The sequence below is a fragment of the Rhinolophus ferrumequinum genome, chromosome 6 (genome assembly GCF_004115265.2).
Source record: "Rhinolophus ferrumequinum isolate MPI-CBG mRhiFer1 chromosome 6, mRhiFer1_v1.p, whole genome shotgun sequence".
In the NCBI taxonomy this organism is placed as follows: Eukaryota; Metazoa; Chordata; class Mammalia; order Chiroptera; family Rhinolophidae; genus Rhinolophus; species Rhinolophus ferrumequinum.
Window position 1 is genome coordinate 77,087,480 of NC_046289.1, and position 15,837 is coordinate 77,103,316.

At 35.0% G+C, this 15,837-nt stretch overlaps 1 pseudogene; it reads left to right on the forward strand.

Annotated features, from left to right (window-relative positions):
* Positions 1-2,022: 2,022 nt before the first annotated feature.
* LOC117023194 (tigger transposable element-derived protein 1-like) lies at positions 2,023-15,167 on the forward strand (annotated as a pseudogene).
* Positions 15,168-15,837: the final 670 nt, after the last annotated feature.

Here is a 15,837-nt window from a genome sequence, read left to right on the forward strand (position 1 = left end):
TCTACTGGGAGACTTTTCTTTCCTTTTCTTTTCTTTCCTTTTCTTTTTTCTTTTCTTTTCTTTTCTTTTCATTTCTTTTCTTTTCTTTTCTATTTTCTTTCTCTCCCTTGCTCCATTTCTCCTTCCTTCCTTCCTTCCTTCCTTCCTTCCTTCCTTCCTTCCTTCCTTCCTTCCTTCCTTTCTTCCTTCCTTCCTTCCTTCCTTTCTTCCTCTCAGCATCTCTTTTAGAGCCTGGCTCCATGAAACAATCACACCTAGCTTTATGCCAGCTTTGGAGCTTGGAAATGAGCAGATAGTCACTTTTGTCTTGCTCTGAAATTTAATTTATCTTCAGTTCAGGGTACCACAGAATAGGAAATCCTACTTTGGTCCCTCTCATATTATCTTACTGGTTTTATCAGAAATAACGCTCATACGCTGTTTTAATAGCCATCTCTTATTTATTTCGCAGTTGATTAGGGCGTTGGAAGGAGAATAGATCATTAACATTTTTTTCTGGCAAACACTAGCCAAATCATATTTATATTTTAGAGGGTCAGGATTAATACCCTTGTCCAATGAAGAATGTGTGGTTCTTACCTCAAAGCAATAGGTCACCAACAGAACTTTTAGATAAATTTAGAGTCGTCTCCTTTATTTCAGTTTTTGCCCTGACACGTGATGTTGCTAGATAAATCCTCTGAAGTTAGGTAAAACAAGGAAAAGGAAGTATCATAAATCCAGGCAATCAGGGAGTCCACATGATCAGCATTTATGAGCAGGATTGCTGATAAAAGATTCTGGTTCTTTGTTCATCTATTTTTATTTTGCATTTTTACTAGACATGCCATCTAGCTTGTTTATAGCTATGAAAAAGATCAGAAACTGGGAAGTAAATCTTGTCTCTGATTAAGCCAGAAACAGACATCATAGTTACTTCCTTGTTGGTTAAAGATATTCATTTATGCTGTAACTGTTCTTCCCTTCTAGCTAGTTCTGTGTGAATTAGGATATGAAAAAGGATGACGGGTGCAGGCAAATTGCTTCTCATTGTAAGGTTAAAAACAAATTAATCACAACTTCACTGGTATAAACGAATGATTATCTCAACAACTCTTATAAGTACTTTAAAAAAAATGTTGTTATTTTAACTGACATGCGAAAGCCAACTGTTTATGAGTTATTGTCAAAAGGGCATGGGGCTATTTGTCAGACAGATTAGTTTATGTTATTTTTTAATGTATTTTTGTTCCTATTGTGTCTTATTTATTCTGAGTGTTTACTGCATTTTTAAATTTAAATGTATTCATATTTAACTGAAACTGATTATTCCTTAGAGACCTATCCAAGTCATTTATATCTCTTTCTCTACTTCTTTTTATGCTATGTCATTTCTCTATACTGGCACTGTTCAAATTGTGTTCAACAGAATACCAGTGTCTTGTGGGATATTAACTATTATTACCCCAAAAAGGAATTGATGCTTTACCAGAAATAATATCCCTTGTGGGTTTTAGTAGATATCTGATTTATTTCCTAATTGACTAGGCCATTAGAGGGACAATGGTGGCACCAACACTGTTGGTTATATATTCCATATCCTTCCTTTCTTCTGCTGTAAAGAACTCTGAATTTTCCCCAAATGTCTGCTTTCATTTCCCGTACATGTCAAACATATTTCAGGAGAAAGTTTATCCAAGTTTGTTCTAATGCAATTATGGTAGTCCCTTTCTCATTGCTTAGTCATTGTGTGATAAAATTCTGGCAGTGACGAATGACAAATGTAATCTTGCCTCTAAGGCACAGAGGAAAAGATGATCTCGTTATGCTTTTGAACTTTGTCATATCTGAGTATCATTTTACAAGTGTTGTAACTCTTTCAAACAAGTATACAAATTTTATGTATTAATACAGGTGACTCTTTCAAAGACTGCTACCTACAAAGGGAACAAAGGACTGAGGTATAAGCTTACAAGAAAAGTGAAGAAGATGGAAGAAAAAATGTGGATGCCGATGAGAAACATCCAGTAAAGAGGAAAATCAATGGCACAGAAGAGAATTGAGAAGGATTGCCGAAGTGATATCCTTGACCAGGTAAGAAGGGCTAAGAGCCCAGAGATATGGATTTATATAGGAGCACAGATAATCCATGTATGTTGTCAGACAGTACAGAAGGATTTGTGGGTATGGATGAAGGTAGGTGAGAACATGTAGCAGCGGGAGTCTTGAAAACTTTCTTCTAATTGTTTCAATTTCTGAACTATTTTTATATTTTCATAATTTATTCAAGTCACATAACTAATAAAGGGATTCAAACTCAGAAGTCTATTCATATGTTTTTCCTGTAAACATCACAGTATCTAAGAGTAGGTAGGTGTTACAATGTTGCCAAGGCAAGATACAAAAATCCGTTCTTTCTTAACAGAACCTCATTTAGTGATGCAAATATGAACAAATCTAGGCATTTGATTATTATTGATCTAAAACAATTGCAACAAGTATATTCCTCAATTTCCTAGCATCACCTGCAGATATGGATGGTCCAATTCTGGACAGTGAAGTACAGGTGTGTTACAAATGTCTCTGGAAATGTGTTTCTTTCTGAATTAGAAGAGACCAGTGTGGTTAGCACTATCCCTGTCACACATTCTCCCCTTATATCTGCGTTGAAAACTTATGGTAGCTGGATCTGTGGCAGCCATCTTGCCATCATTACAAAAGAATCAAAACTAAGAGAATAGAAAAAGAAAAAGGAAAGAAAAGAAAAGGCTTATATATTTAAAGGTTGGTGGATTATAAAGGAAGAGAGAGCCTAGATTCCTAATGGCATTATAGGCCAGGTGAACTACTTGTAGACAAATAAATGGCAATTTGACTGTTACTGTTTTTTAGGTATTTGCTGCCTAATGTAGATCTAAATGATGTGGCTAGAAATCCATCATTCTTTAACTTTCTGAGGAAAATAAAAAGAACGTACAACTGTCAGTTATGGTAGAATTTTCAAAATACAGATACTTGTTATGAAACTACTGATCTCATGATTCTGCTGTGTTCTAAGAAATGCAAAATTAATAGTAAATTTTTAATCAGGATAGAAAATAAATCCTACCACTAAATGTTTAAGTAATGCTTGCCCCTGGTCATTTAGAAATCTTATTCCTTTCATGTACCGCTGACACAGTGTGTTTTAAAATTTTTAAACAAAATTCACTTTATATTTGCTTCAATTAAAGTAAATATGAAATTGAAAGTAAAAAAATTTGAAAATTAAGACATGTCTAAAACCCATTTTTTAATGAAAAATTTTCCTTAATATCACTTCACAGAATTACATAGGTCAATTGGCATGTCAGGAAAAAGTATTTCCAAGGGTATTTTGATAAATTTTATGGTATGAAATTGAAACATAATTTAAAAAGTTGATGCTAGCAGAGTGAAAAAGATCCTGAGTATTTCCTAATTGTGTTGAGCCGTTGAATTATCCAATTGAGAAGCTACTTTACTTATGATTCTTGTTATGAGTGATGATAAATAGCTAAATTTATTCATCTAATCCTAGCTGAACATAATGTCCATTCTAGCCAATGTGTCCTAACTGATAGAATAATCAACAACTCAGAGAAACACTAAATTTAACAATATTAAAGAATCTTGTTTGCAGGGTTCGTTTTAGTATGTTTTCTGTTTGTTGTTGTTTACTGCCGAACTTCACTAAGCCTTTAATATGCTAAGGTACATATTGAATTTCATAAGCAAAGAATAGAGTAGGTAGTGTTTTGTAAATTTATATGATCATGGAAGCCATTATCTTAGAGGTTCTTCTCCCCACAGACACACCCTAAAACACACGTAACATGGATTCTAGAGTCACAGAATTGACATTCTAGCCCTGAAACATGAGAAAGAGAAAAATAATAGAGGTAAAAACCCAGAAATGGATTTAAAACTGATCTTCCACGGATAGACATGTATTATAGCTTTAGCTAAGTGACCTGACTTCTCTGAAGCCCTGTTTCTTTGTAAATTGGGGGAAATAATAGTACCGTATAATACTGCTGGGAAAATTCAAATGTTGAAATTTAAGTATTAGGAGCGTACTGAGTACTCAGTCAATGATGACATTCACAATGGTTGTTTGATTAGTACTACTAGTAATGGTAATGGATATTATTACAGTGGTGTTTTTTACGTTATTGTATATTTCATTTATCCGGCTATCCCTAACCCTGAGGGGGCCATTAAATGACTCCTGACATCTTTGATAAGTGTTTTGCTCATATAGTATATTATAAATGTAAGATTTATTGAACCGATAGCAGAATAGGAACAAAGTTCAGAGGTTAATTTTTTTTTAAATATCCGGTTGCTAAGCGTGAGAAATTCCTTGGATCATTGATAGGGAATGCCACTTGAGTTGTGGGATTATAATTATTTGTCCAGTATTCAACACAGAACATACTATTTTTTGTCACCTAAATAAATGAAGATGTAGAGTCAAGTTACCATTTTATTGGTTGGAAAATAGGGAAGTTTCTGAAAAGGCTACTGGCTTTCCCCAATATGAAAACTCTTTGTCTCATAGACTGAGGATCTAATTTGGGAGTTACTCCAACTTCGAAGCATATCCATCAAAATTGACCCTCACAGACTGGGAAAATGGCCACTAGGAAAGTTCATGGACCCAGTGGGTATGTTTTAAATCAGCCTTCAGCCAACCATAGCTTAATACTTGCTTTCCATATTGGCCACTAGGTCCCATGTGTGCCCACAGGCGCTCCATTCTAACTGATGGACCATGGTGATACTTCAGGTCTCAGTATCAACTCAGCTGCTGAGCCCAATAGTCTTCAGAATATCTGGACATCCCATTTTCCTGCTGTGCAGTTACTTGAGATAACTTTGGGGATAGACAGGGGACTCTTCATATCATATACTTGCCACAGTTTGCAGGGTCCACTTCTTTTGTCAGTTTGTTCCAGATCCAAATATTGACTCAGATCTGGGGACTGAGCAATGGATTGTTATATTTTATGTACACAGTCACACTTAGCTTCTTACATTTCCAGTCCTGCCTTTTGTGAATGCTAAGAAGTACCTTCATAGGCTAACCATTTATTTTTGTATCGCCTGAGGGTTCAGTCCTACTGGCCACCTTTCTATCTTTGCCCTCCTGTCTTTATGGTAATTACACTCTCCTGGATTATTGTGTTTATGTGCCACCACCTGGCCTTTATTATTTCAGCATCCCACTGTCCCCATGTACTCTGTGATGACTGAGTTAGTCCTAGACTGAAGAAGAGGAGAGTGATGTCTAAACATCTTATTAATGCATGTGTTCCTCTCAGCACAGTACTGACTGTCTCAGGTGAATGACATGTCCTCTGGGCTCTCCTGTGAAACATAATCCTGTGACTTCTAGCCTCATCATGCTTTCCTGTATGCCCATCTCCCTGAATCTTATTTCTTTTTTACCATCTTGAAGAAAAAAATAGGCATTTCTATTTCACTTAGTATGGGGCTTTCTTACTCCAATCCAGGCTCCTGGAGTCATCTGAGCAGCAAGTTTGCCCTGTCCCCTGAGGTCCTTATCAGGTATTACATCCTGTATCTTCAGAAAGTGCCCCTAAATTAATGAAATTTTAAATATTGTTTTAATTTTGGCCCCTTTGATGAAAGACACTCAAAATTCAATCTTTTTAGTTTTTTCTTTTTTAAATTAGTTTATTGGGGTGACAATTGTTAGTAAAGTTACATAGATTTCAGGTGTACAATTCTGTAATACATGATCTATATATCACATTGTGTGTTCCCAGAGTCAAATCTCCTTCATTTTTCTTTTTTTTTAAATTTACTGGGGTGACAATTGTTAGTAAAATTACATAGATTTCAGGTGTACAATTCTGTATTAAATCATTTATAAATCCCATTGTGTGTTCACCACCCAGAGTCAGTTCTCCTTCCATCACCATATATTTGATCCCCCTTACCCTCATCTCCCACCCCCCACCCCCATTACCCTCTGATAACCACTAAACTATTGTCTGTGTCTATGAGTTTTTGTTTCTCATTTGTTTGTCTTGTTCTTTTGTTGTTTTTGGTTTACATACCACGTATCAGTGAAATCATATGGTTCTGTGCTTTTCTGTCTGACTTATTTCGCTTAGCATCATACTCAAAATTCAATCTTACAGGTTGATACTCCCCCGTTTCCCACCTGTACATGGTAGCTAATACTGCATCATCTTCAGAGTCTCATCTTTTTCCTCCCTATCAGACCCAGCATATCCCCACCTGAGAAATGTTGAACTACAATCAACAGGACTAGGTTATTTATTCATAAGATATGAAAATCCAGGAACAAATGAATGTCTCAAATTCATTGTCTTCTGCTTTCTTTCTATATGTAGTGATATTGACAAATTATTCATTCTTGTATTCATTTTTATGTTTCAAATTTTTCTATCCTCAAAATGTAATTCATTTTTTATTAATATTTGTTATGGACCATAATGATATGGAAAACAATTAATTTGGATTAATCAACAATGTCTGTAAATATTTTTAAAAAATTATTAAAGTGTATTGAGGTGATAAGTGTTAGTAAAGTTACATAGGTTTCAAGTATACAGTTCTGTAATACATCATTTATATATTAACTATAGCATTTTTAATGATGATATATTGTATGCATTCTTCATTGTTCAGACATGACTAATTAAGAGGAAGCCCAATCCACTTATTATATTCTGGGGGCTCTGTAGTCAATGTGGACTCACATCCTGGATTCGTTGCTTATTAGCTCTGTGACTTAGATATATTATAAAAGCTCTAACATAGTTGCTACAACTGCATAAAGGGAATGTTGATGTTGTCTATCTCATAGGGCTGATGTGATAATTTATTACTAATTAGTATATTGAATACACTTAGCATAAGACTAGGCATAGATTAAATGCTCAACAAATAATACCTACTAGAGGATTATAATGAGATATCAAAACCTTTCTTACTTACTCCCATTCCAGCATATATTTTATGATCAAATGTCTGCTCAAGTCTACCTTATTCATAAAATATTTATGTATAATTGTAGATAAAATAATCTTTATTTTGCTGAACTCCAGGGAGATTTTTCTGTACCTTGCATAGGTCACTTGTATTCTTATTTCTTGTGTTTTGATATTCCTATAATATTTGGTATCCTAGGATATTATAGGCATTCTTGGAACAGGTATTCTGTTTTGAATATTATCTTATCCTCTCATCCCATTCCCCATAGTGTCCTGCATAGAGCAGGTATCTAAAATATATGTTCTAAACAAATTGAAAGAAAGCACGAAATCCTAAATAATGTTGATTTTGTCAATAATAAAACAGTTAAAAGTACTCTGTCTACTCACAGCACTCTCATCTTGATAAACTGAAATATAAACGCAAAAAGTGAATTAAGGGAAAATGTTCAAAGTAAATGTAGAAGTTAAAGTAGAAGTATCACGTGATTCAAGGTATTTAAATTCTTTGTTAGTTACTATATAATGAATTTCATAACTTTCAAGGACAAAGATGTTACAAGATCATAGTGTTGAATAATGCTGGAGTCAGCCCTCAAACATAAGTGTATAATCCGTAGCAAATCCTTCAGTTTTTGTATGAATCAGGAAAAAGACAATTTTTGCAGCTTCTTTCCTCTATCCTCCACCATCTCTTTTCCTTGCTTTTGTCTTATTTCAAAGCCTAAGTGAATCAAAAGAAGAAGAAGAAAAAAAAATGTGTGTTTTGTCCTCACTGTCATGGGCCTTTTATGATGCCTTTAATTAGCCTCTCTTTAAATGGACATTTGTAGCTATAAAATGTATAATTCTTTACTTGTCTAACTTTAAGTGTACAATGAGAATGGAATAGAGTGATTTCATTACTCTTCCACACAGCTTAATAAATGTATATTTACTTACATACAAAATTCATACACATTTTAATTATGTATTAAAAGAGCTTGAGAATTACGGTTTTAGACTTTCTGTGGATATTTGCCACCTTTTAAAAATAGCTGTTGCTTCTCTTTTTATATTTGCAAACTACTATGAAGCAGGAATAAGAGAATATTATTGACCCCCGCCCCCCACCTCCCACTTGTTTTTGAAGAATCAGAGAAAAGGTAAACAACTTACCCGGTGTCATGGAGTAAAATATAATATAGTCACCTCAAAATAAAATCAGTCAAGTACCGTGGTACTATTTCCACTCACATATACACACAAAAATTATTAACAAAGATTCACTTTTCTGGTTACAGTATTTGGGTCTGTGATTAATTATAACTCTTTAAAAAAAACCTGTAGTATAATTTAGAATTGGGCATTTTATTTGTTAGTAGATAGTAGTTTCCAAAATATATTTTCTTTCTATAACATATTTTTGTATGAGGAAATGCAAAATTCAAGAAAATTCAAGAAACATTTAATTAGTGGGTATAAATTTTTAAAATATGAATCAATATCTTCCCAGTTTAAGAGTTTACTTAATTTGTAGCTTTTATTTTGCAAGAACAGTGATGTGCTTTTTTTTTACTTCCTCTAGAAAAAAGCATAATGGCTGAAATAATACAAAATTCAACAAAAAAGATATTTTTAGAAAATCATTTAATGTCAGTGATACATCTGTGATCAATAACAGGAAGCATGACCAGCAGAAAAAGAACAGAATAGAAAAACAGTCAATGCCATAGATTCATAATTAGCGACTATGCATAATTGAGGTAAAATAATTTTTCCTCCGATTATTTTTCTGTATGTCAGTCCCTTCCTAACAAGAAACTGAAGATCCAGTTGATTTTCCTAAGCAAACTCAGTACTTCTAGGTGACTGAATTAAGTAACTATTATCACATTCAGTGAGTCCTCATCATTAGACTGGTATTAAAGTAAGCATACACATTGAGACCAATAGGAAAAAAAATTAAAAATTCACAAGTAAACGTACAGATTTATTTTTGGCAAAAGTGCCAAGGTAATTTAATGAGGGAAGAATAAGTGTGCAGGGTTTGAAAAACCCAGGCCCAGTGGGTGCTGCATGCCTACATGACTGACTCTCAGTAAAAACCTCAATACCAAGACTTGAGTGAACTTCCCTGCTTGGCAAAACCATGCAGGTGTTGTCATGCATCATTGCTGGGAGGAATGAATAAATCCCCATGTGACTCCATTAACAGGGGATACTTGGAAGCTTGTGCCTGGTTTCTCCTGGAGTTTACCCCTTGTGCCTTTTTCCTTTGCTAATTTTAATCTGTATCCTTTCCCTATCACAAACCATAACCATGAGTAGAACGGCTTTTCTGAGTTTTGTAAATCCTTCTAGCTAATCAGTGAGCTTGCTGGGGGAATCTCTGATCCAATAGTCTTTTTTATTAAATGGTACTGGAATTTCTAGATATGTGTACGGAACCAAAAACAAAAACTTAACCCTTACCTCATACTATGATCAAAAATCAATTTGGAATGGATCACAGGCCTACATGTTTAAGCTAAAACTACAAATATTCTAGACAAATCTATTTATAGAAAATGTCATGAACTTAGGATAGACAGACATTCCTTATTTAATATACAGGAAGAAAAATCATAAAAGGAAAATTTGTACTATCCAAATTTAGAAACATGTTCTTTAAAACATAGTTAAGAAAATAAAAGTATAAACAAAGACTAAGAGAAACTATTTGATATATACACACACACACACACACACACACACACATATATGTATATGTATGTATATGTATGTATATGTATATGTATATACATAGGTAAATTCGCATGTTGAAGCCCTCTCAATATGAATATATTTGGAGATAAGGCCTATAAGGAGGTAATTAACGTTAAATGAGGTCACAGGGTTGATGCCCCGATCCGATAGGATTAGTGTCCTTATAAGAAGAAACACCAGAAAGCTCAGTCTGTCTCTGCAGCAAGGCAGCCATCTGCAAGCCAGGAAGTGAGTCACTACCAGGAATCCAGCCAATCAGCACTTTGATCCTGGACCTCCCAACCTCCATAACTGTGAGAAAATAATTTTTTCTACTTTAAGCCATGTGATCTATAGTATTTTATTATAACAGCCTGAACTGACTAATACAGATAACAAAGGATTTATATTGTAATAAAGAACCTTAACAACTCAATAAGAAAAGCAGCCCCTGAAAATAAGCAAAAATTTTGAACAGGCACTTCACAAGAAAAGAAATATAAATGGCTAACTAGCACATGAAAAGATGTTCAACATCATTATTAAGAAAATGCAAATTAATCCTACAAGGACATACCATTAAATAAGCTCTAGAAAGGCTTTAAAAATATTAACAATACCAAGTGATAGAGAAAATGCACAACTTTAGCTTCATTCATCACTTATGTGATTTTAAATGAAACAGCCACTTTGGAAAATGGTTGGCAATTTCTCATAAAATTGATTGTATACTTATTGATTACGTACTATGATAATATATATATGACTAAGTACTTTCGCTCCTAGAACTTTATCCAAGGGAGATGAAAACATACTTGCATAGAAAAACTTAGATGTGAATGCTTATGGTAACTTTATTCATAAGAGCCCCAAACTGAAAATAATGTAAATTTGTATCAATAGATGCAACAGATAACAGATAACATATGCTGTATGTGTACAATATAATATAGGTAGTAATAAAAAGGAATAAAATACCAATGCATAAAAACAACATGGATAAAACTCAGAAACATTATGAAGGGAAAAAATTCGGGCACAAAAAGTGTACATACTGTATGATTCCATTCACATGAAATTCTAGAAATGGAAAAGCTAACTTATCATGGTAGAAAAAATATCAGTGGTTTCTTGGTATGATACAAGGGCGCAGATGCTGATTGAATAGGGGCACAGGTGAACTTTTGGCAATGATGGAAATATTCTGCATCCTGATTTTGTGGTATATTCACTGTGTGTGTTTTTGTCATATTTCATTGATTGTTACATTTAAATGGGTGACTTTATTGTTTGTAAGTTATACATCAAAAATTTTAATTGTAAACAGAGGGAGTATAATGTGAAACATGTATGTAGTTGATTTGCATATTTTAACTATCGTCTCTGTTAAGAAATGAGAAACTCTGAACACTGGCTCCTCCTAGAGATAGCAACTGTTTCGAGAGGGTCATTCCTTAGTATACCTTTCGAATTTTGAATCAAGTAAATGTATCATTTATTTTTAAAAATTACACTTTTTCCTTAGGCCCATTCCTGAAACAAAGTAGAATCAATGAAGCAGGACCTCCACTTAAATCAAGGCCCCAACAGATAGTGGTAAAGACAGATTGATTTTTTCATATATTTTTAAAAAATTTAAAACCAATCTGTAGAATTTGTTCATAGCATTTCTGGGTACTAGTGAATTCGGTTTTCCACTTTTAAGATACACGTTGCTATTTTTTAATTTTATTTTCATTTTCTTCTTTGATTATAGAGACATTTATTAAGTATTAGTATCTACCACATAGGAACTACTTTTACATCAATATATAATTATCTTGTTCCTATCATTACCGTTGTTAGTAAATTAACTGACACTAGAAATTTAGTGGTTAGCTGGTTTTAATTTACATTTCAAAATTATAATTTTGGATGCTATATTTTAATATTAGAAAGTTGAATTTTACAACATCATTGTCAAGACTACCGAGGAAGATCATTTATAGGTATTTACTCTGTTATTCATTTGCTTCTTTTGAATTTGTGCCATACCTGCAATATTGTATTTTTTAATCCCTCAATACACATTTTACAAGGGACACTGATAGATTCAAATGTGTAAAAAGAGAGCAACCTGTATAATTAGTGGGTGGGAAACTATGTTGCTGATAGTCGATTCTCCTAAAGATTGCCAGAAAAACTTGTGGAAGCTTGTGTAAAGCTGAATTTATTAGACTTACCCCAGGAAGAACATCTTAATCGTGTCTCAAAATAGGAAAATCAGAGGATGATATCTGTATTGTTTTAAGACATGGATTTGGTGATTTTAGTGTGGTGAGCAGATTGGATGAGCAGAGTTTATGACAAGTTGTCCCTGTATTAGTGGGCAAGGTGTGGTGATTGTCTTGAACAGACGATCCTTGATCAGAAAAGTTTTGTTTTAATAAGCAAGTTTTCTATGTCGGTTCACAGCTTTGCTCAGAGTAGAAGACGGTAAATCTGTTTTGTCTCAGAATTGTTTAGTATGGGGACAGAAAGTATTTTGGTTTTAGTTCCCTATGTCAAATGAGAGCAGTTTAAAAACTGGGGCTGTTTAGTATAAACTAAAAAACAGAATTTGAAGCTCAGAGTAAAGAAGAATGACGATGATCATTAGTCTCCTATATAAAAATGTATTGTAAAAATAAATCTACAAGAGGAATTGGGTGATTGTAATACAGGCATACCAAGTTCTATTGTGCTTTGCTTTATTTTGCCTCCCAGTTATTGTGTGTGGTTTGTGATTTTTTTTTTTTTTAATAACTTGAACGTTTGCGGCAACCCTGTATTGAGTAAGTCTATTGGCACAATTTTTCCAACTGTGTTTGTGTCGCTGTGTCTGTCACATTTTGGTAATTCTCCCAATATTTCAAACTTTTTCATTATTGTAATGACATGGGTAATGCTGGAGCTCAGCTCCCTCCCTGGCAGGTGAACACTGGATACGGTGCTACCAAAAACGAACACTAATGGAGTCCTGGATAGGGGTTCATACCACTCTATACTCAACAGCAGCAGGTTGAGACGTAGGAAGGGGATAGCAACACCCGTCAACACCCCAACAATGGGTCCTCCCACATCTCAGCCCCGAGGGCGGCCAGTCAGGGTGCAGGAGGCAACATCTGTGTATCTGCCATTATCCACAGTATCCGCTCCACATCTACACTTGCTGGAGCAGCCACTGACAATTATATAGCATGCAGAACAAAGGTGACTTACAGCCAGCTAGTTATAAAAATGCTTGCCCAAGGATGCATCCTGCCCAACGTGGACAGCCAGTGACCTGGTAAGCAGGGCCGAGAGCCTGGGAACTGCTCTCTTGGACCCAGTCCCAAAACCTGTGAGGTGATAGCCTGGGAACTGTGTTCCTCGTGACCTTGTATGTGGGACTGAGAGCCTGGAAACTGCTCTATTAGAACCCCTTTCCCAGCAATTATTATTATACTTATTATTGTGATCTTTAATCAGTGATCTTTGAGGTTACTATTGAATTGTTTTGAGGCACCATGAACCATACTCTTATCAGACAGGAACTTAATTGATAAATGTGTGTGTTCTGACTGATCCACTGACCAGCAGTTTCCCCATCTCTCTTCCTCTCCTCTGGCCTCCCTATTAGCTGTGCCACAACAAGACTGAAATTAGGTCACTTAATAACCCTGCATTGGTCTCTAAGCATTCAAGTGAAATTCTCACTTAAAATCAAATGCCAGAAATAATTAAGCTTAACGAGGAAGGCATGTCAAAAGGCAAGATAGGCTGAAAGCTCGGCCTCTTCCACCAAACAGTTAGCCAAGTTGTGATTGCAAAGGAAAAGTTCTTGAAGAAAATTAAACAAAAGTACTACTCTGATGAACACACAAATGACAAGAAAGCAAAACAGCCTTATTGCTGAGATGGAAAAGTGTTAGTGGTTTGGATAGATCAAACCACCCACAGCATTCCCTTAACCCGCAGCCTAATCAAGAGCAAGGCCCTGTGTCTCCTCAACTCTGTGAAGGCTGAGAGAGGTGAGGAAGCTGCAGAAGAAGAGTTTGAAGCTAGCAGAGGTTGATTCTTGAGTTTTAAAGAAAGAAGCTATCGCCATAACATGAAAGTACAAGGGGAAGCAGCAAGTACTGGTGTAGCAGCTGCAGCAAGTTCTCCAGAAGAGCTAGCTAAGATAATTAATGAAGATAGCTACGTTAAACAAAAGATTTTCAATGTAGACAAAATACGTTATATTGGAAGAAGATAGCACGTAGGACATTTATTGCCAAAGAGAAATCAATACCTGGCTTGGAAGTATCAAAGGACAGGCTGACTCTCTTGTTAAGGGCTAATGTAGCTGGTGACTTTAAGTTGAAGCCAGTGCTCATTTATCGTTTTGAAAATATGAGAGCCCTTAGGAATTATACTAAGTTTACTTTGCCTGTGCTCTACAAATGAAGCAACAATGCTTAGATGATAGAACATCGGTTTACAACATATTTTACAGAATATTTTAAGCCCACTGTTGAGACCCACTCTTCATGAAAAACAACAACATATATTCCTTTTAAAATATGACTGCTCATTGCCAATGCATCTGGTCACCCAAGAGCTCTGATAGAGATTTACAATGAGATTAATGTTATTTTCATGTCTGCTAACAACATCCGTTCTGGAGCCCATGGATCAAAGAGTATCTTCGACCTTTCTTATTATTTAAGAAATATATTTTGCAAGGCTAGAGTTTCCATAGATAGTGATTCCACTGATGGCTCTGGGCAAAGTAAATTGAAAACCTTCTGGAGAGGATTCACCACTCTGGATGCCATTAAGAACATTTATGATTCATGGGAAGAGATCAAAATATCAACATTAACAGGAGTCTGGAAGAAGTAGATTCCAACACTTATGGATGACATTGATGGATTCAAGACTTCAGAGGAAGAAGTAACTGCAGATGTGGTGGAAATAGCAAGAGAACTAGAATTAGAAGTGGAGACTGAAGATATGACTGAACTGCTGCAATTGCATGATAAAACTTTAACTGATGAGGAGTTGACTTTTATGGGTGAGCAAAGAAAGTGGTTTCTTGAGATGGGATCTACTTCTGGTGAAGATGCTGTGAAGATTGTTGAAATGACAATAAAAAGATTTAGAATATTAGATAAACTTAGTTGATAAAGCAGTGGAAGCGTTTGCGAGAATAGACTCCAGTTTTGAAAGATGGTCTACTGTGGGTGACATACTATCAAACAGCTTCACATGCTACAGAGGAATGGTTCATGAATGAAAGAGTCAATCTATGTAGCAAATTCATTGTTGTCTTAATTTCAGAAATTGCCACAGCCACCCCAGCTTTAATCAACCATCACCCTGACCAGTCAGCAGACGTCAACACTGAGGCAAGACCCTCCACCAGCAAAAAGATTACAACTTGGTGAAGACTCAAATGATGGTTAGCATTTTTTAGCTGTAAATTATTTATAATTAAGGTGTGCACATTGTTCTTTTAGCCAAATGCTATTGAAAACTTAATAGACTACAGTATAGTGTAAACATAACTTTCATATATACTGGAATACCAAAAAAGTTGTGTGACTAGCTTAATTGTAACATCGTTTTATTGAGGTGGTCTGGAACCAAACCCATAATACAACCGAGGTACACCTGTAATAGTCCTGAAGTAATATTCCCAGCTTTGTTTCTTGGTGTCCCAAAGAAAAGAAAAATTCTAACACAGTGGAAGTATAATAAATGTATGAAGTACATGGATGGAATCAACTACATAAATTGTAAGAGTACTAACTGGAGTGTGTGTGTGTGTGTGTGTGTGTGTGTGTGTGAATATAAAATCAGAAAGTTTCAATCATTGTTTTTGTTTCTTTTACTTTTCCATAGAACTTAATGTAGCATTAGATATTAGAATATAGCATACAACATTTAACTGGTGTATGAATTTAGAATATTTTCAAGGACCTTTTGAGGCTTACAGGAAAGAGAACCTTGGTATATTTTTATATTCGAGTTTTTGTGACATGTCCTCAGTGAGGATCTAGTCTTCTTTGGTCTGTAAGAAAAAGCACTTTCTTAAAGTAAAAACACTTAGCTTGTAATCTCTGCTTTGCCAATT